The following is a 20,682-nucleotide window of genomic DNA, read 5'->3' on the forward strand; positions in this document are numbered from 1 at the left end:
TGTTTTATCAGAGTTGATTAATTTTTTTTTATTTTTTTTATTTTAGAAAGTTTATGTATATTTTTGCATCTAAGTAAACTTTATGATACACAGTGCCCTTTGATGTAAACTTTATTGTTAAAAATATACCTTAAAACTAACTTCATAGGCCCTATTAACGGTAAACTAACAGCCGTTAATAGTGAGGTGCCAAATGCCTCATTTTAACAATTTCATGTATATTTTTGTAATCCAAGTAAGCCTTAAGGTACATAGTACCCCTGAGGTAAACTTTGTTGTTAAAATTACAACTTAAATCCTTTTTTAAATATAGCTATTTGATCAAGTCAAATTCAAGTTCAGTTAAATTTAATTAGAAATAATTTTTTAAAAAACATTTATACATTCACACAGATTTGAATGTGCTTTAAAGGTAACTTACACTACCACTTTGAACCAATTATGTAAAACCTTTCATAATGTACTTGTTTGATTATTATTTGAGATCCTATTGGGTATTAAATATCGTACTTTTCTCAACAAAAATTTAAATTTTAGTTCACCACATCTTGAGGGATAAACCTATTTCACTAGATCCAACCCTATTAGTAATTATTGCACTTTTGTAGACACTGGACAATTATTGCATTTGAAATGGTAATTAAACAAACAGGTTCAAGGCCCAGTCAACAACCCAAACTAAATGGGCCCAAAAATGAGCCATTGTGCAAGTTCCAAGAAGTAGGCCACGCCGCTTATCTGACTTATAAGTCTAGCCCAAATAAATAACCCATACCAAATTGGAAGTTTCATTGCTTTGGGCTTTTAATTTTTAATTTTCCCAATTTCTCAATTTCCGTCTCCCTTGGACCGAAAAGGTCGACAATTGCATGAGCCCACCTTTAACTATAAATGCTCACTGTTATATCTTTTTACGTTGCATCAGACTAAAAAAGATATGATATGAGTAAAGTGAGATGTGGGTAATAATGAAGGGTTTACATAAATTTTTATTAAGTTATAAACTGGTAAAATTGAACAAAGAAAAAGCAAAGTTGTGATTGTCAACTTCAAGAGGTTGAGATGGGATTGAAGGTGATGCAGATTTTGTCACGAAAAGAAGGGGTGGAGAATATGCTGTGAGGAGGCTAGAGATATGCTTGAAGATTTTGGCAGCATGTGGATGCTGAGACAACACAACAAATGATGGAAGGCGATGGTCTCACTTTTCTTTTCTTATTTTGGTTATTCTCATAAAATAATAATTATTCTTATTTTTAATATAAGAGCGAGATTTACTTGTAAAACGTCAGTTTATTTCATCTTCTAAATTTATAATTATTTTTCAAATTATCCATATTAAATTTACATAGTAAGAAAATTTTCATCAAACAGCAGTTTTCACTATGAGTGATTATTAAAGAGGACATCTTAAAAAGACTAATATATATTTCTTTAACAAATAATTAACTAAGTTTCCTAATATTTACAAATTAATTATACAGATTCTACATTAAAGATCAGAGGGAGTATACCCTCCTTACTCCCTCTAATTTTTAATATAAGATCTAGATAACTAATTTATAAATATTAACAAAATTAAGTAAACTAGTTATTTATGATAATTAAACATTAATTTTTCTAAAATATTTATTTAATAATGTGTAATGTAATTATCTATTCGTAAAATTTCATTCACTATACGCAATGAATATGGATACTTTAAGAAATTATAAAATTAAAAGATAAAATTATATCATATATTTAAAATTAAAATAAATGTTTGAGTTTTCTTTTTTGCTAAGCAAATATCCTTTCTGTTGAAAATAGTCCTGTTTAAAATATTATTAAATACTAAATATAAACACCTTTCTTGTTAACATTCAAACCTTGATTTTTACGAGAGACTACCTAATTGTAACAGGGTTAATTAATCTGCAAGTCTTTATAATTTTAACTAATTTTGAATCAGGTCTTTATAGTCTTTTTTCTTTTTATCAAGTCCTTATACTTTCATATGTTTTTAATTAGGTCCTTGCACTTGTTTTTCTTTTCATCAAGTCCTTATAAGTTTACCTTATTTTTAATTAAGTCCTTGAATTTTTTATTCTTTATTTTATAAATTCTAACAGTACTATTCTATAAACATAAAATAGTATATATTATTTAATATTAGTTTATAAACAATAATATTCTAAAAATAATGAATTATTATAATAATTTTATTTTTTTCAACAAAAAATTTAATTGTTCCGAAAATTTTTCCTGAATTAATTATTTATATTACTTATTTTTATTATATAATTATTAATTTAATTTAATTATTAATATTTTATATTTCAGTATTAATCTATTTAATTAAGTTTATATTTAATTAATAAATAAAAATTAAAACTACATGAACCTTATTAAAGATTTAGTGAAATTATAAGGACTTAATAAAAAGAAAAATAAGTACAAGAACCTAATTAAAAACATGTGAAAGTATAAGAATTTGATAAAAGAAAAAAAAACTGTAAGGATCTGATTCAAAACTAGTTAAAACTATAAGAATTTACAGATTAATTAACTCCTTGTAATAAATATTTGAGCCACGTCCCTACTTGATTGTCCTATGCGGCCGAAATAGCACTCATTGGTGCGGGGCCTCTCTCTGTCCCATCCCATGTGTTTCTTCTGTACCTCCGCGGCCTTTTTCCTTCCGGCTTCCGCTCCTCCCTGCTCACTTCCTTCTTTTCTGTTGTCTCCCAATCCCAAATTAATTTTACATCATATATGTTTTTAAAAAAAAACAATAAAAAGCCGAAATAAATTTTATGCACTTTTTCTATGCTTGTTTTCCAAACTCTATGGTCATACATTGGTAAGAGATTCGATTTTGTTATAGACATAAGTCACGTTGGAAATATAAATTAATGCCTTGATGGTCTTAATTAATTACATAAAAAATTTGGATAAATTCGAACCGAAAATTCAGTTAAGAAAAGATGGTTCAACTAGTTCCAATTGATCAAATTTTTCTAACATTTTTTATTAATTTGTATAATATGTGATCAATTATGATTTATGTACACATATACCAACTAAAAGTACCAGGAAAGGAAGACTAATAAACAAATTAAACAACCTGTAAAATAAGGGAATGTGGACTCTTATTTGCCCCTTTTATTTGTAGTGAAAGGCTATACAGTAATTATAAGAGTTGGTATCATCTTTAATTTCTACGTTTTGATTTTGATCCCTCAAATCAGTGGTTTTGGTTCCTCAAACACATTAGTCCAAAAACAAAAAATCTTTGGACGAATAAAAATAAAATCAAATTTTTATCGTAATTACTACTTTCGATTCTTAATATAAGATCTAGTTGACCTATTTAAGGAGATTAAGAAAATTAGTTAAGTTAGTTATTTATAATAAATAAGTATTGTCTTTCCAAGAATACCCTCGCTAATAATTTATATTAGCTAAAACTGCCATTTGATGAAATATTTAGCATGTGCAATCACTATAAGAACTACTTTAGAAAAAAAATAGATAAATATGAAAGACAGAGTAAATCGGGGTTCTATATCTGGGATCAAATTAGAAATAAATCCAACTCTTGTATTAAGAATTGGAGGTAGTATCATTTATAAGAATGACAAATCAAAGCCAATTAGAACCCTCTTGTACTCTAAAATGAAATCACTAAAAAGTATATACACAATTCACGAGTTTGAACCTGTGACCTCGTGTCTTCTCAGGCGGATTTACATGCTATTACAACATTCTCTACCTTATAAATAGGAGTTGTTAAAGGTTGGATTATGGTTGGATTAAGGAAGTTATAAGGATGATGGGGGTTGATGGTTAATGGTGGTGGTGAGGGGGATGGGATGTGAGGCTGTGTTTGTTGCAACTACTCAGTCTCAAGAGTTTGAAACCCCACACTTCCCAACAACTCCTAAAACAACCCCTCACTCACATCCAGACATGCATACACCAACTTTGACAAACTTATCCTTTCAAATCATTCAAACTTTGACAAATTTATTATATTTATATTTTTTTTCAAGCTTTTCCACTGTTGTTATTTTCCAGCAATCAGCATATCCTGCTCATTTACTCTTCTCTTGTTCTTTTTTCCTAATATTTGATGCTCTGAAATTAAGCCCTTATTTCGTTTTTAGATTTTATCACGAGTCCCTCGAATTTTGCATGACAAATATTTGATTGGCAATTAAATCTACAAATTCTTGTTACATTTATCATAAACAATGTTTTTGGCCAACAGAACTTGACGCATTTCTCCGACTGTTGGCGCATTTCTCCGTAAACGTATCTATAATTTTATGTTACACATATATTGTTACATATTCGTATCAGGAAATTTTTATTTAGTCTTGGCCAACTGTGCTTTACATCTTGACAAAAAATATTTCATCTGTTTTTTTTAATGCCAGCAGCTTTAATTTGCTTGATAAAATGGGTTCCCTCGTCACAAAGACAAACAATCACTAATTTTTTCCTGCCCACAACGAAACAATCGTCAGTTACTCGTAAATATTAATTTTATCGTCCATGCTAATCCTTAATTAGTAATCGAAGCTCACTTTTTTCGGGGGAAAAAAGGAGGAAAAAAATTCATTCAATATATATTTTCTCTTAATTAGTATTTTCAAGGAAGAGCTATCATTGGAATTGTAAAGTATAATATTATCCAACCGGATGAATTTCTTTTTGGCATTCAGTTCCCATTTGGATTCTCTGGAAGAATCCAGATCCTGCCATAGAAATAGAGTGACTGAAGAAAAAATTACTAATTGTTTGGATTAGCTTTTTAAAAATAATTTTATGATATGTGTAATAAGAGTTTTATGTTAACTTGCATGAAAATAATTTTTTAAGTTATTTTGAAAAATACCTTCTTCAAAAACACTTAAAATATGTTTTGATACAAATGAAGACAAAATTCTTATCACATATTTATTCTCGTACTGTAAAATTGCTTTTAAACACCTAATCCAAATACCAATGAAACCCGTAAAAATATGTCTTAATTAGTGATTTAGTTCCATGGCAACTTCATTATTGTCTCACGCGTTATCTTGTTGATAAAAACATATAAAAAGGGCATTTACGTATTTATAAACATTTAATGTAGAAAGTGACATGCCTATAAGATTAGGTAATATAAATATATGATAGTATTTCAAAATGAGCAATTGAACACCAAGATATAAATATAAAATAACAACAAGATTTATTGTTGATAAGTCATAATTAGTAGTCATATCTATCTTATTCATAAATCATAGTAATACTGAATAAGATAATTTATTAAATTATTTGCAGTAGAAGAAATATTTTTTCTTGTTATGTATAAATAATTTTCTATCGAAAGTAATATTATTCGAAACACTATTATGTATTAAATGTGAGTTTTTTTATATTATATATTACTTAGTAGTAACTTTTTTTATCAAAACTTCTATAAACATAAAGTTATTACGAGATCCTCCAACTCCAAATGCAAATCACAATTATCTCTGTACATCTCATTACATATCTGGTTATTTGTTTTCCATTTCAAATTGATTTTTTTTTCCTCAGTTTACCCCTACTAATTAATGTTTCTTTCATTTTTGCTTTTTTTTTTGCTCGTTACTTTCTGGAATAAACATTTAATATTTTTAGAAAATAAATAAGAAGGAGAGAGGATGGCCAAGAAAAAAGAATAAGGAGAGAGCCGTACTGAATTTGGGTACACAAAACTAAATACTAGAGTTGATATGCCTTAAGCGAGAAGGGAGAGAAATTCAATTAGTGCATTTCGTAATTTGTTCCCCCCCCCCCAAAACAGCATTTTGTATCTTAATTTTTTTTTGCTGGTCAAATCTTAATTATTTTTAAATGATAATCTCGTCTTAATATAAGAGTTATTTAACTAATTTAAATATTAAAAATTAGTTAAGCTAATTATTTGTAATGAATATAAGTTGGTTTTTTTAAAGTATCATTTATAATTATGATTAGCCTTTGATAAAAATCTCTTGGTATATGTAATTGATAAAAATAGTTTAGAATGAATTATAAATTTGAAGGGACAAAATGAATGAAGATATTATAATTAGAATAAAATTTAATTCGCATCTAACCATTATATTAAGCGCAAAAGGAAGTATAAGATATCTATCTTTCTAAACTTTGATGGCAAAAAAAAAAACTCTTAAACTTTAAACTTTGTACAACAAAATAAAAGAAGTTAATTGTAGAGAAATCATTTCCATAAATATAAGTGTTTGAAAGTACAATACTTACATTTGGTTCTTCATAGTCTAAATGTTAAATTCTCCAATCATGATCATGTGTATTAGTTTTTTAAATATAATAATTTGATTATAAATTTTTATGAATAAAATAGCATATGTGACTATGTTTAATTAAAAAAAAAACCTAACAAATGATTATAAAATTTTACATAGAAGAAAAGTTGAAAATTGAGACCATTCTTAACTTTCGGGAAGGAAAAAGAAGCCAGGGCCCGTTTGCAAAATGTGGTGTCACCACGTGGCAGCCTTAACTGGTTGGCACGTTTGACTCGGAAACACAATTGAACAAGTGATCATACACGTGTCTCACCTGGGTTCATTACACGTGCCAATGCAATGCCATGGTGCCAAATCCTTATTTATTACTTGTCCATAATCCTCCAACCATTGCAAAAACGGCCCCACAACTTCTCCATAATTATTTAGGGTGAATTGCTGTTCGCCCAGAAAGCAAACTGAATGGAAACTCCATTACCGCAACCAGCAAAAGGGGAACATATTGAAGAAGAAGAAGATACTTCGGCAATACTGTGCCTGAGGTAGAAGAAGGAGAGAGCGGCAATGGAGTTTTTATTTCAGGGGAGGAATGATCAGAGTTTTTATAAGCTCTGAGAAAGAGGTGGGGAAACGTCCAGAATGATCATTTCAGGGGAGGAATAAAGTAAACTTAGATTTACTTTTTTATTCATATAAAAATGAACTGGTATGTGCTTGTAGAAAGTTTCTGTGTGCATGAATTGGGGCGAGCAGGGTTGAACGTAAGCAAAAGGAGGAAAAAAGTTGGTAAGACTGAAGACCCGGGTCCAGCTGAAAGTTGGAAGATATATTTTTCATCAAAGATGCGACGGCTGCTTGTGAGACAAGAATGAAAGCAATTCGAAGAATATCGAGTGCACTTGGACGATTGGGAAGTGAATAAATAATCCGAGATTTGTTGGGGCAGTCGAAAGCGGCGGATGCGCAGACAGGTGCATCAGGGTCAGTACTCATCATTTTGATCATTGTCTTAAACTTATTAGATATTAATCATTCATATCTTATTTAAATAATCCAAATTTAATTTTTTTTATTTTTATTTATTTAAAATAATTATTTTAATATATATAAATCTAAAATAGAAATAATCTTTTAATTATCATTTTTTTCAAAAAAATAGTTTTTTCTATTTAAAAATAACTAATTAAAGATTTTAAATTTAAACAATTCAAATAAAACATATACACTTCAAATCTAATAAATTTAGGATGCTTATCGATAAGCACTGAAACTAGCTTTCCAGCAATAATATGATAGTCTCGAACTGAGAAAATTTGAAAGGCTAAAATGCCAAAATCGTATTTACTATATTAATCAATCGTTCAATCTGTGGGCTGGGTTGGTCCTTCGTTGGGTGTTCTCCATACCCGTTAAGACTTTTAAGTTATATATGTGCATTGGTTATACATTTATTGATGTACGCTGGTGAAAGATACGTTTTATGATCTTCCACCAATGAGTTCAAACAGAAAAAGCTTCCAAATAAATAACACTAAATAATATATTTTTGGAGAAGTTGAAATTCCCTAACGATATTGCGCTCTGTTGCTTCCAATCCATCCTTTACGTTATACTCCTCTGGTGTTATTATATGACAGTAGGACAAGATTTTTATTGGTTCCCCTCATTAAACTTGTAACAAAAATATTCATTTATTATAAATTAAATATAAATAGTTATTTTTGAAAAGTACATACATTAAATAGGAATAAGATTGTCAGGTTGTTGTATTTTAAGAAAGAGTTAATGCAATTTAAAGTTTTTCTTAATTTATTGAAAATGTTTCTATAAATAAAACCAAAAGAGTAAGCCTTCAAGAAGTCACTTACCGTATGTTTGGCATGAGAGAAATAGGGTAGAGAAAAAAAAATTTAATGATTCAATTAGGGAAGTGGGATATTAAAATTTTAATAAACAGAAGATTTAAAATAAAAGAATAATAATAATAATAATAAATTGAAAAGCTTTAACCTCACTGCTTCAATTTTTGAAATGAAACTCGTTAAAAATTTTCCTCCCCTCTCCCCTCCTCTCGTGCATTTCTTTCATATCTAACCAGACTACTATAAATATATGCTTAGAGATAATGTGCACGGCGGAGGATTATTATGCACAAAACATGACAAACCATAATAGTAGATCTCGATGCCAGGCTTCAGCACTTGAAGTGCGCTTGGTTTTTTTTGGTTGAATTACAATTTTAACCATAAATTTTTTTTAGGTAGTACTGTACATTATAAAGTTTATTCAAGTATAAAAATATACATGAAATTGTCAAAAAGAGACATTTGATACCATGCCATTAACGTCCATTAGTATACAGTTAGTGGGGCTCATAAAGTCAGTTTTAAGATGTATTTTTAATAACGAAATTCATATTAAGAGGTACTGAGCACCATAAAATTTGTTTATATACAAATATATATATGAACTTTTTAAAATAGGGAAAAATAACAAAATTTATCTGCTTTCATAATTGTTAGCTAACTTTATTCTTTTGGATTCTACTAAGTATCAAATTTCTCTCCATTTATTCCCACTAATTTGAAAAAATTAAAAAAGTAAAATAAATACTTAATTATAGTATATATTATATGATCACTTTAAAATATTTGTATGCATCATTAGATTATATATTCGTATATATAAGTCAAGAAAATTAATTTGTAAAGAATGATGAATATAATACTTTAAAGAGATTTATTTAATTTATTTAATTTTTTTAAATTAGTCAACTACATCCTATATTAAGAACCAATGGTAGTACTTGGGTGCCAACAATGGGCTTTGTATTCTAAATTTAAGTTAAATAATTTATTTTGATTGTTTGACATATTATTAATATTTTAATCAGTTTACTTTTATTTATTGGGTAACTGGAGGTTTTAAAATAATTACTTTAGCTAAAAAATTTTATTACTTATGGAAATAAATATATAAGATAGTTATATCATTAAAATTTTGAGTAGATTATTTATTTATAAATATTTGAGATACTATTAAATTTCTGATAGTTTAGTTTTGAGATTTAAATTTCAAGTGATATTTTTAGAATCTAGAATATAAAAATTTCATATTTAGAAATTTTGGAAAATCCTTTTTATTTAAGTAAATAATTCTGAGGTTACAAATAAATAATTTGGCTTGTTAGAAAATTTTAAGTTATTTCTAAAATACTTAATTTTGGGTTATGAGAGTTGCAGAAATTTAGAATAAAAATTAAATTAAATTAGAAATTTAACTAATATATATAAGCTTAATTAATTAATTAATTAGCTTATATTAATATGTGATTATATTAATTGTGTAGATTAATTATTGGTTAAGCAAAAGATTGACCTTGTGACAATCCTTTTTATTGCTTTGGCGAAAGATAACCACTTTCCACTTGTTATATGTGTTAATATGTTGTTTGTGAGTATTTTGCTATTTTAAAATAATGATATGTTATTTAGAACTCGAGTAAATATGTTATATCTTTTGAGATATAAAAATTGTTTTGTGAGATTTTTGAAATTGTGATTGAGAAGTTTGGAAAGATATATTATTTATATATTATGAATTATACTGATAAAAAAAATGAGACATTTTTCGTTATATTATAAATGATTGGTTGTTATTTGGTTTTTTTTGTTAATTGAGCTTTGTTCTACCACGTGGTAAGGCAGTCATTAGTGCATATTAGTTGGCTTCATTCATCCCCATAGTAAGGGATAGGCCTTTGTGGCTTTTTATTCATCCCTTAGAGTGATGGATAGGCCTATATGTTTGACTGATCCCTCATAGTAAGGAATAGATTTATGTGACTTGTGTGTTAACCCCCTATAATGAGGGTTTGGATGATTGAAATTACATTTCTATGGATATATCTATATTTCTCGAGAATTAATAATTATTGCACTTGACACCTCACGGCATGAGTTAATATATATGATGAGTTGAAAAGCTGGTTACTGAGGCGTTTGTCTCATCCCGTGGTTTTTACTATCTTCAGGTGATAGTTCAGGTGGTGGCTCATCAGAGAAGGCTCCAAAGGTATAATGTGCTGTTATAGCTTGTATAGCCTCCTGACTTTTGTTTCATGTGCTGATTTATTATATATTGCCACATAGGTTTCATTTACTCTAATATTATAAATTAATACTTTTAATTACGACTAACTAATATGGGGAGACTGTTAAAAAGCCAGAGGTCTTTAAGACTTTGCGTGTTACACTCTTTTAAAAGTGTTGACTTTTGACTCATGGGCTTCATAACTTATATTAAAATGATTTGTCAGTTCATATGCTTGAATATATGAGTTGGTTTAGGCTAATAGTTGAATGATATTTCTGAACTTTAGAAATCCAATGCCCAAGTTAATATTTGAAGTTGCTCATGATATAAGTTTATTTCTTTTAACCATGATAGTAATTTTAAAATTTTAAGGTTTCTTCTTTTTTATCATGGTTAATTTTTTTGAATAAATTAAAAAATTTAATTTGAATGGATTTTGAAAGAATGGTTGTCACATTAAATAAGGACAGGATTCTAGCAGTCAAACAATTTCAGACGCTACTTGACAATTTTTAGAGTAACATGCCCATTTTGACTCCTTATGCAGCCCAGCCTATCCATTTTTCTAACCTCTACGATGACGGAGAAGCTGTGTAGCTTTGAGAAATTAATGAACAATCAAAACACTCGTTAACAAATGGATAAGCTCAAATCATAATTAAAGAGTTATTGGCAAGTCTAAAAATGTAACATGCTAAGAATAGAGCCGGGAAAACGGGCCGAGCCCGTCGGGCCGGCCTTTTTAGGCCCTGAAATTATGAGGGCCGGGCTTGATATTTTTCTCTTAAAATGAAACATAAGCCCTGGAGGGCTGGCCCTGGAGGGCCGAGGGCTTAAAAGGGCCGGCCCTGGAGGGCCACGGGCCGGCCCTTTTAAGCCCTTTTATATTTTTTTTATTTTTAAATTTTTTTTATATAATATTAATGTTATTAATTTTTTACATTGTTAATAATATTTCAAATATTTAGTTATTATTATCATTTTAAAAGTAAATTTAGTTTTAGATAATAATTTATCCAATTAAATTTTTAAAAAATGGGTTAATTTGGACTTTAATAATGATTTGATTTATATTATATGCGTTGATATTTTTAAACTATATATATATTTGATAATAGAATATTTTTATACTTATATAACTTGTGATTCTATAATTTGAATTAGAAATTCATGAGTTTTAACAGCAATGTTTCTCACATTAAAGTAAAAAATAGTTAGATTGCAAAATTTAAAATAAAATTCTTATAAAGAAGAAAAACTTGATATTTTTGTTACGAAAGAAAAGTATACTTATGAAGAAAAGTAATTAATTATAGTGATGATGAAGTTTCAAAAGATTAATAATAGTGTTTATTTATTGCACAATTGCATTATAGATAAAACTTTTAGATGTTGTTATCTTGTTAATGAATGTTTTAGATGTTGATGAATATTTATATATGATGATATTTTATATGTGACTTAATTTTATTCATATTTATGTCTTTTATTAATAATTTCATTGATTTATTTTTATAAAAAATATGATAAATATAAAAAATAGTATTTTTTCTTAAACGGGCCAAAAGCCCGCGGGCCGGCCCTGGCCCTGTAGCTTAAGGGCCGGGCCTAGCAAATTGGGGTATTTTTAAAATTCCAGCCCTGGAGGGCCGGCCCTTTTAAGCCCGCTAGCCCTGAAGGGCCGGCCCTGGAGGGCCGGGCCGGCCCTGATTCCCGGCTCTAGCTAAGAATAGCTCACTGGTCTTAGAGTCCTCAGCTTCACAGTCCTTGATACCCCTCCCCACCAAAAAAGAAACAATTTAGCAATGACATTTGATAACTGCAAATACCATGCTATGAGACCCCACCTGCACTTCTTCCACATTTCTAAATCCTAATGTTCCTCCAACAACATGTGGGAAGAGCTTTGAAAACCCAAAATCTCTGTTGTAGTAGTAGCAATGGTAGAAGATTCTAGTTCTAATCTTGGAGGGGAAGGCATGACAGGTTTTGGTGGCATTTCCAACAGGTCAGGTCTTCTTTCTAACATTTCAATCACTCTACTCATTGTAGGTCTTTGACTTGGAAATGTTTGGATGCACCACAAACCTACAGTCGTCATTCTCTTTGCATTATCATTTTCCTCCATGTTACTGGCCCCATTACATTCGAAACTGTTGTCTTGCTCAATTTGAACATAAATATAATCTGGGAAATATTTCTCAGCTGAACAATTGGTTTCAACATTCATGTTCTTTCTCCCTCCAACCATATCTAATAGCATCATCCCATAGCTATAAACATCAGACTTATGTGAAACTCCACCTATGTTTCTATTCCAAACTTCTGGAGCAAGATATCCTATTGTCCCTCTGGCTTCTGAAATTGAAATGATGCTTTCTTTTTTAGGACAAAGCTTGGCAAGACCAAAATCTGAGATCTTGGGACAAAAATTTTCATCTAAAAGGATGTTATGTGGCTTTATATCAAAATGTAGAATTCAAGTGTTGCATCCTCTATGCAAATACTCAAGTCCTCGAGCTATCCCAATTGCGATTTGGTACAAATTTTCCCAAGTCAAGCATAGACTATTTTTATCCACATTATTGGGAATGAACTTGTCAAGAGATCCATTGGACATAAATTCATATATGAGAGCCTTTTTGTTTGCCTTCAAAACAAAACCCAAGAAGGGTAACAACATTTACATGGGAAGTCCTACTGATGCAAGCAACCTCGTTGATAAATTCTTCCCCATTCTGTTTTGATGCCTTCAATAACTTTACAGCAACAGGGCGGCCATTGAGGAGTTTTCCTTTGTATACAGAACCATAACCACCTTGTCCCAATTTATCTTTGAAAGAGTTGGTCATTTTCTTGACATCTGCAAATTTATATCTCGTGAGAGCTAGAGAACTATGATTTCTAATGAAGGCCTCAATATTTTGGTCATCCTTAGATGTCTTGCATAATCCAATTATTCGCCTCCATGTTTTGATTTTAAAAGGACCATTAGTGTTACTTAAAAGCAGCAGTCCTATTGCTCCACTAACGACTACAGCAGTAACACCAACTGAAATGCAGAGTGGTAATGGCTTTCAGTTAATATACTTGTCAAAAGAAACTACTATAAAGTAAGTTAAGAAAAGAACTAAGAGAAGATCTATCACCTATAATGAGTTTATTTCTTAATGCATGTCCTCCTGTTCTGGCTATTATACACAGAGAAAGCAAAGTGATGTTAGAGACGTATTAGAACCTGTATATGAAGAAAGAACAGAACAAAGGATACGAATATAAAAAGTTATCCGACTTAGCAATGGGAAATTATATTATAAAGTGCAGATGAATGCATTAACATTACCACTAACTTTTGAGACGAGTTTTATTCTTATAGAAGCAGCAGAGTTTATATTTACCAAAACCACAGCGTCCGCAACTTTTAACACGGTAGTGAAAACCAAGTTCAGGTGCAATCCGATTCAACGTAAACCCCATCTTTAAAATTTCAGTTGTAAGGCTCCATCTGATGAGGTTGTATTTAGATTATACGGAAAAGAAACAGTAAAAGTGTTACGACTATCATCCCCTGTATTGTTTCTTTTGATGGCCCCATTGTACCTCCCAGTTAAGTTGACCAGTTGGCTATACTTGCGACTTGCGAGTCAATGCAACTACTTCGTTGACATCTCTAATCTCCAAAACAAGCCTCAAGATTTAGTAGTTTCAAGACCAATAAAATTTCCCTCATTCAGTAATCTTGCCTGGAAAAGTCATTTCCTTGTCGTTGACGCTTTCATGCTATTTTTTTCCCAAAAAATTGATTTTTTATTTTAAAAAAATTAATTAAAAAATTTAAATTTAAACCATCCAAATTGAATTTCGGTGCTCATTACTTGAGCGGTACTGCAGACACAAAGCCTTTTCATATTAAAACTCAAGCTTCACAATGCAAATCAATATGTGGCATCAGATATTTGTTAGTGGAAATGCAAAATAACACTCTTTATGGAATAAACTTTCGAGAATAATGAGTTTTAGGATTGCTATGGAAAGATAATTATTTTAAAATTATAATTTTTATTAAAAAATAAAATTATTATTGACAAATTATAAAATTTTAACGAACACCTTTAGAAATTATTATTCATTTTTTTTAAAATGAAAAGTCTTCGGTACTTTTATTATATCTAAAAAATTATTAATTTTCACCTCCTCCAAAAAGTTATATTTTTTTTGAAAATTTTAAATGCTTCTTAGTTTTTTTATTGGGAAAGAATTATTTTAAAAGTACGGCCATGCTCCAGAGGAAAGACAAGGCGCCATGGAGGATTACTGGAAGACCTCAACGAGAACAAAAGATGCTGTAAATATCAAACTTCATGGTGCCAAGGAGAGGAAAAGCGCCAATCAGTAATGGTGGCATCACAGTGACACTACTGCGGGGCAACACCTGAATGGCCCCACTCTACCTCCCACTCGAGTTAAATATCTGGTCATGATGAGGTGCAAGATAAGGAAGACGTGCCAGGCTGGAAATATGGAATTCCATGACTTGCAACTCAAGGCCACTACTTCGTTGACATAAAAAATCTCCAAAATACCCTCAAGATTAAGTAGTTTCCGGCCTAATAATTGCCCTCGTTCAGTAATCTTGCCTGGGAAGTCATTTTCTTTACTTTTAATAGACGTCTTAAAGCTATTTTATTGACAATGACACTTAATTAGCTTCTTATAAATGGTTGGATCGAGTATTAGCTTCTCGCCCACACACACACGGCAAATCCTACTTCAATTCTGCTGAGCAAGAGTTGAAGTTGACTTGGACATTTATCAAGAAAAGTCGTCCATAATTTATGCACAACATAGTGAAGAAACATGTTCGTGGCAGATGCCATCTGACAATTAATATTCAAACTCAAGTATGAATGCGGAACAAAAATTATTAGAAATGTATTATTAAGGAAAAACGCACAAAAGAAGAGAGAATAGATAGAATCCCAGGCAAAGAAAAGTTAAATCAATCCTGAGAAGTAAACAGAACGTTAGATGTACGTTCCTTGACCCATTCAAATCAAAGGTAGAAACAAGGCCTTTCCAATCAAAACTCCAGGTATTATTTTAATTTTTTTTATGGAACAGTATCATTTTAATTTTCATAAATCTATGACCAGCCGGGACGGCCCCACCGGCTGCAAAAGTACGGCCATTCTCGGGTGAAAGAAAAGCAGCGATGGAGGATTACAGGAAGACCTCAACAAGAACAAAGGATGCTGGAAATATCAAACTTGATCGTCCCCGTGAAAACTAAATGCATAATCGCTAGAGAAGATGGGTTCATCGTACCTGGTCAGAAATAGGTTCCCGCTGTGATTCAGCTGTCTAATTACCAGTTAATTGAGTCTCACCGGAAGTGGAAACAAGCCGTTGGGGCGTTTATTCCCTTTATCTTACTGAAGGCAGTCAAATTGAATATAGGCGTATCTAAAGTCTAAACTAATAATATGCAATAATCACAGCTCAAGCGCAGCATATAGCCAAGTATAAATTTGGCGTGGCAAGTAATGAACGAAAACTCTGAGAGGATAAAAATGGGGAGAAGTGGAGAGCCGCTTACCGGAAGAAACAGAACAGTTAAGAGGATGATACCCATCGAGGCAATGGCAGACAAACGGAGACGTATCATTCGATCCACATTTTCCATGAGACTCATCGACATCATACTGCACACGAAACCCTCCACCGAAAGCTGCATGAAGGGCTTGGATTTTATCTGTATACCCATTAGATTCTATTGAAAGCGGCACCTGAACAGGATTCTTACAACTGGTAGGACTGTAAGGGCCAAGTATCATCTCAGGATCGAGATCTTCCGAATAGAAAGCATAGTTGTTAGAAAGATAAAGAGAGCTTGTCGGAGAGTCGCATAGAAATTGGACTCCCCCACTCACGGCGCCTGAGCAGCTGTAGAACAGGGTCACGTTCTTCACATATGGCTCATCATTAGGGAAGAGATTGAAACGGGTGCTCACAGAAGTGTTCGTCGTAGAAGAAAAACAATTTACATAGACAAAGCCTGTTCGCACCAGTGTCATCCTGTGAGTGGATGGCTCAATCTGTGTGACATTGAAAATCTGTGAACCGATTTGAATGCAAGGGAAGTTATGTTCATCTTGGGGACAATCTAGGTGGAACTCAGGCCTGCCAGTGCCACAATAACTTTCGTCTGACCAGAAGGGGTAATCGATATTTCCAAGTTTTCCACAAGGGGATGGTTCGCACTCCCCGTATCCCTTCTCCGGTTGAGAAAGGGAAAGTGGGAAGGATGAAAGGAAGAAGGAGAAGGCGAGGAACTGCATATAGGCCTCCATTGTTAACTCCCTGGTTGATTCATGACAGCATGCAGGCTGGGCTAGCTCTGCATTTATCAGTCACAGCTTTTGGGTCAAGGCAGACTTTGACTTCACAATGGGAGGCTGCGATCCTCTATCATCATTCATTTTCCTGATTTTTCAGGGACAAAACGCCTCAAATCCTAAAAATCCTATCTTCCTCCACTTTTTTTTTCCAGTCTTGTCCCGCAGTTTATAATTCTATTTCCGATACCTAATAGAAAAATTAATTAACTACTTTAGGTATATAAAAAAACTAGTTAAATTAGTTATTTGTAATAATTAGATATTATTATTTCTAAAATATCATTGCTAATCAAATATATTAACTAGAACTATCATTGTTATAAAAAATATTTTTAAAAAATTAAATAAATATAAAAAACAAAATAAATTAGAATCTTATATTTAGAATCAAAATAAAATCTAAACAAATTCTTATATTAAAGATAAATAGTATATAAAACGTAGGTGTTGACTATTCAATGCGTACTCCAGGCGGCCACAAGCGAAAATGTCCTCCTTGCAAATGCTCATTAGGAAGCAACCACTCCCTTTCCCCTCTCCATTTTCAGACTATTTTAGTGGCCCCCCTTCTTAACTTCCGTTACTCTTTCTAACAACAATCTCTTTTTTTTTTCCCTGATATAATTCAAAGTATCTCCAAATTACTCTGTACTTGAGACTACTGATTCACTATAAAAACCAATCTTAATACTGAAATGATACCATTAAATTCTTATAAATTATGTATACCAACACTGTTAATAATATTTTTATACCGATAAAATTGAAATATTTTATAATTTAATAAGGAGTCACTATTTAAGTATAATCACATTAGGGAAATTTTCAGTTGTAAATGAAGATTAAGCATTGTTTTCCTAAACGTGTGATTTTATATTTCTATTTTACCTATTACAAACTTGCTCCTTTTCCCTGTTCAAAGGTTTTAAGGTTGGTTGTAGATACTGTTTTGATATAAAATATGATATCTATTCAAATTGATAATTAAATCTACCTCATTAAATTTATTTTGAACGTACTACAACCAAGGTCCTGTTTGGATGACACTGGAAACCATGGTTTGGAAGGCCAAACCATGATTTGTACAAAATGTCATCCAAACAGGCAGACATTTTGCATAAACCGTGGTCCTGCTTGAAACCATGGTTTCCACCGGTGAAACCATGGTTTCACCAGAAGCAAGAAATTCTCGCTTCTGGCTGAATAACTGAAGGCAACGGCATTTGACCCAAAAATACCCTTGAAATCTACAGCTGGTCGACACCCAATAATTGAAGGCAACGGCATTTCACTACTCTGCTCGCGCATTCTCTTCGCTCTGCTGTGCTCGCGATTCTCTTCGCTGTGCTCTGCTCGCATGGCGATCACTCTTCCGCTATAAGAAAAGAGAGGGAGAGAGGGAGAGATAATAAACCCGTTTTACGGATGCTATAAGAAAAGAGTAATGGGAAATCCAATCACCGGAAATGGTCTGAGTCTGAAGGTTCCATCGACGGAGAAGATGGCTCTGTTTTGTGCAACAAGTGCCGGCCGCACGGGCAGGAGAGAATCTCCGTCATTCCTTTCGATAACAACGGGCCAAACAAGCACTCGTCGTTGTTGGCAAGTCCGAATGGGATTTTCAAGTCCATTCTCTTCACGTTGACGCAGAAGAGTCCCAAGCCCACCAGGGCTCCGTCGACGATGACGGTGACGACGAGAGAAGAGCAGTAGAAAATCGCGGTGGCGGAGCTATCTCACAAACTGATTCAGGCAACTCGAAAGAGGGACGAGGCTCTTCTAGAAGCTTCGACGCTCAAACACTCCGTGCTTGAATTAGAGAAGAAACTCAACAAACTAGAGCTGTATTGCCTAAATTTGAAATCTGGACTTGAAGAATGCAGCAACTCGTCGCCTTACAGAATGGAGAATCCTCAAAACTCCCGTCAAATCAGCCACCAAAACACCGTCGTCGAACGTTTCTTGTGCTCTGTCTCTGAATCTCGGTCTTCAGTCCGGCTTCTCAGTCGTTCTCTCACTATGCAGCTTCGGCACATGGGAGCTAAAGTTCACGAGAGAGTCTCCGTTCTTCTTCAACCTTACGATATAAAAATCTCATCCGCTAAGAACCCTAGAAGCCTGCTTTTCTACCTAGAAGCACTCTTGAACAAAACTTTGTTTGAGGACTTTGAATCTGTGGGGTTCCAAAAGAACTCATCAAATCGCATACTAAACCCAATGGAACGATGCGAGGCGAACTTCACATCTTATAACATGCTTCATGGATTAACCTGGGAGGAAGTATTGAACAAAGGAACGAGGCATTTCAATGAAGAGTTTAGCAGATTCTGTGATAGAAAAATGAGTGACATTAAAAAAAAAAAAAGAGTAGTCATGTTTTATTTATTTTCTTTTATCATAGATTGTAATATGTAGTTAAAAAAAACCTATTACAAATACTCTGTATCGATACAGCATCTTAATTATTATGACACTTCTTTATTTATATTCCTTTTATTAACATTAAATCTTATATTCTCACGCCAATTATTACTTATTTTAATAATTCATCTTCTCCAAAAATATTGTTACTATTATGTTTTATAAATATATATACATGTGGTGACAATTAATTAATTAATTATATTAAACATCGGAGGTACTTTGTTATTACAAAAATTAGTTGTGAAAAAATGTTATGAGATTTTATGTTTAAAATCTTTAAAAAAATTATTATTTTTCTGTTAGCCAAAAAAAAATCATTTTTTCTATAAATATATTTAATATTATGTTTTATAAATATATATACACATATTAATTATTTATTAATTATATTATCTTATAAATTATTAATTATGTGAGTAAAAATTATTTCATTAACAATTTTACTTCTTCAAATCAAAATATATTATAAAAATATCCCTTATATAATTATTATATTAACTTATGCCCTTTTTGGTAATTTTCATATATAAAAAGTGCTTCTGGTAAAATGTCATCCAAACACTCTCACTTCTCAGAATAACTTTTTCACAAAATCTATCATTCACAAAATCTATTTTCCAGAAGCTATTCTTCAAACCACGGTTTGGTTTCATCCAAACACACCCCAAGAAAAGTTGGATTACTGGCAAATGAAAACCCAACTGGCAACTGAGCTGGGTACTATAGAAGACCAATCGTATACGAGCGAACAGGGCGACTAAGCCCTTGGTTTGTTTCATCATGGATGGGGTATTTATTGGACTAATAGCTTTTAATTATGTTAAGACTTTTCAACTATCAAATGTTCCCAGCGAACAAGCTAAAGGCTTAATTAACAAGGTGAAAGTGAATGAACTGAAATAACATAAAGAAAAATCTAACTTCCTAAGAATGAATCATGAGTGCCTCAGAGTCTCCTCAGTGATATCGTCAGCTCTTGTTCATGGAGGGTACTGAGTTTTTCTAAAGATGTAACAAACCAAAAAATTCTATGACAAGAATAGAACACCGATTTGCATGTCGCAGAGCAACTACAGGGCCTAATAGAAGGAACAGAGAAAGAAGCCATGAGAATGAAACACATGAAGGTGAACCTCACTGTGTAGAACTAGTATATTGGCAATCAATGCAACAGAAATTCCAAAAAGAAATCTTGCTTTTCTGTATCATCTCTGCACGAGGTGTTGTTCCGGCCGACGGGATACCCGGGGGCACAGTCATAGAATATGGTCATGGTCACAACGGTTGGGTCGAAAGGAAACAGAGTGGGGTCCAAAGAAGTGTTGGTGAAGAGGAAAGAAGAATTGTCGTAGTTTGGGGTGTTCGTTCGCACCATTTGACGATATAACGAGAGGGATAGAAATCGATCAAGCTGAAGTTTTGGGAGCCAATTTGAATGGAAGCCATGTTAGGAGACAGGCACGTGATTTCGAAACCAT

At 32.0% G+C, this 20,682-nt stretch overlaps 2 pseudogenes; one reads left to right on the forward strand and one right to left on the reverse strand.

Moving 5' to 3' along the window:
• Positions 1-12,122: 12,122 nt before the first annotated feature.
• LOC114760334 (LEAF RUST 10 DISEASE-RESISTANCE LOCUS RECEPTOR-LIKE PROTEIN KINASE-like 2.5) lies at positions 12,123-13,570 on the reverse strand (annotated as a pseudogene).
• Positions 13,571-17,922: 4,352 nt separating this feature from the next.
• LOC114760307 (IRK-interacting protein-like) lies at positions 17,923-20,591 on the forward strand (annotated as a pseudogene).
• The last annotated feature ends 91 nt before the right edge of the window (positions 20,592-20,682 follow it).

The sequence above is a fragment of the Neltuma alba genome, unplaced genomic scaffold, assembly GCF_004799145.2.
Source record: "Neltuma alba isolate B1F8T4 unplaced genomic scaffold, ASM479914v2 tig00010970_pilon, whole genome shotgun sequence".
NCBI classification, from domain to species: Eukaryota; Viridiplantae; Streptophyta; class Magnoliopsida; order Fabales; family Fabaceae; genus Neltuma; species Neltuma alba.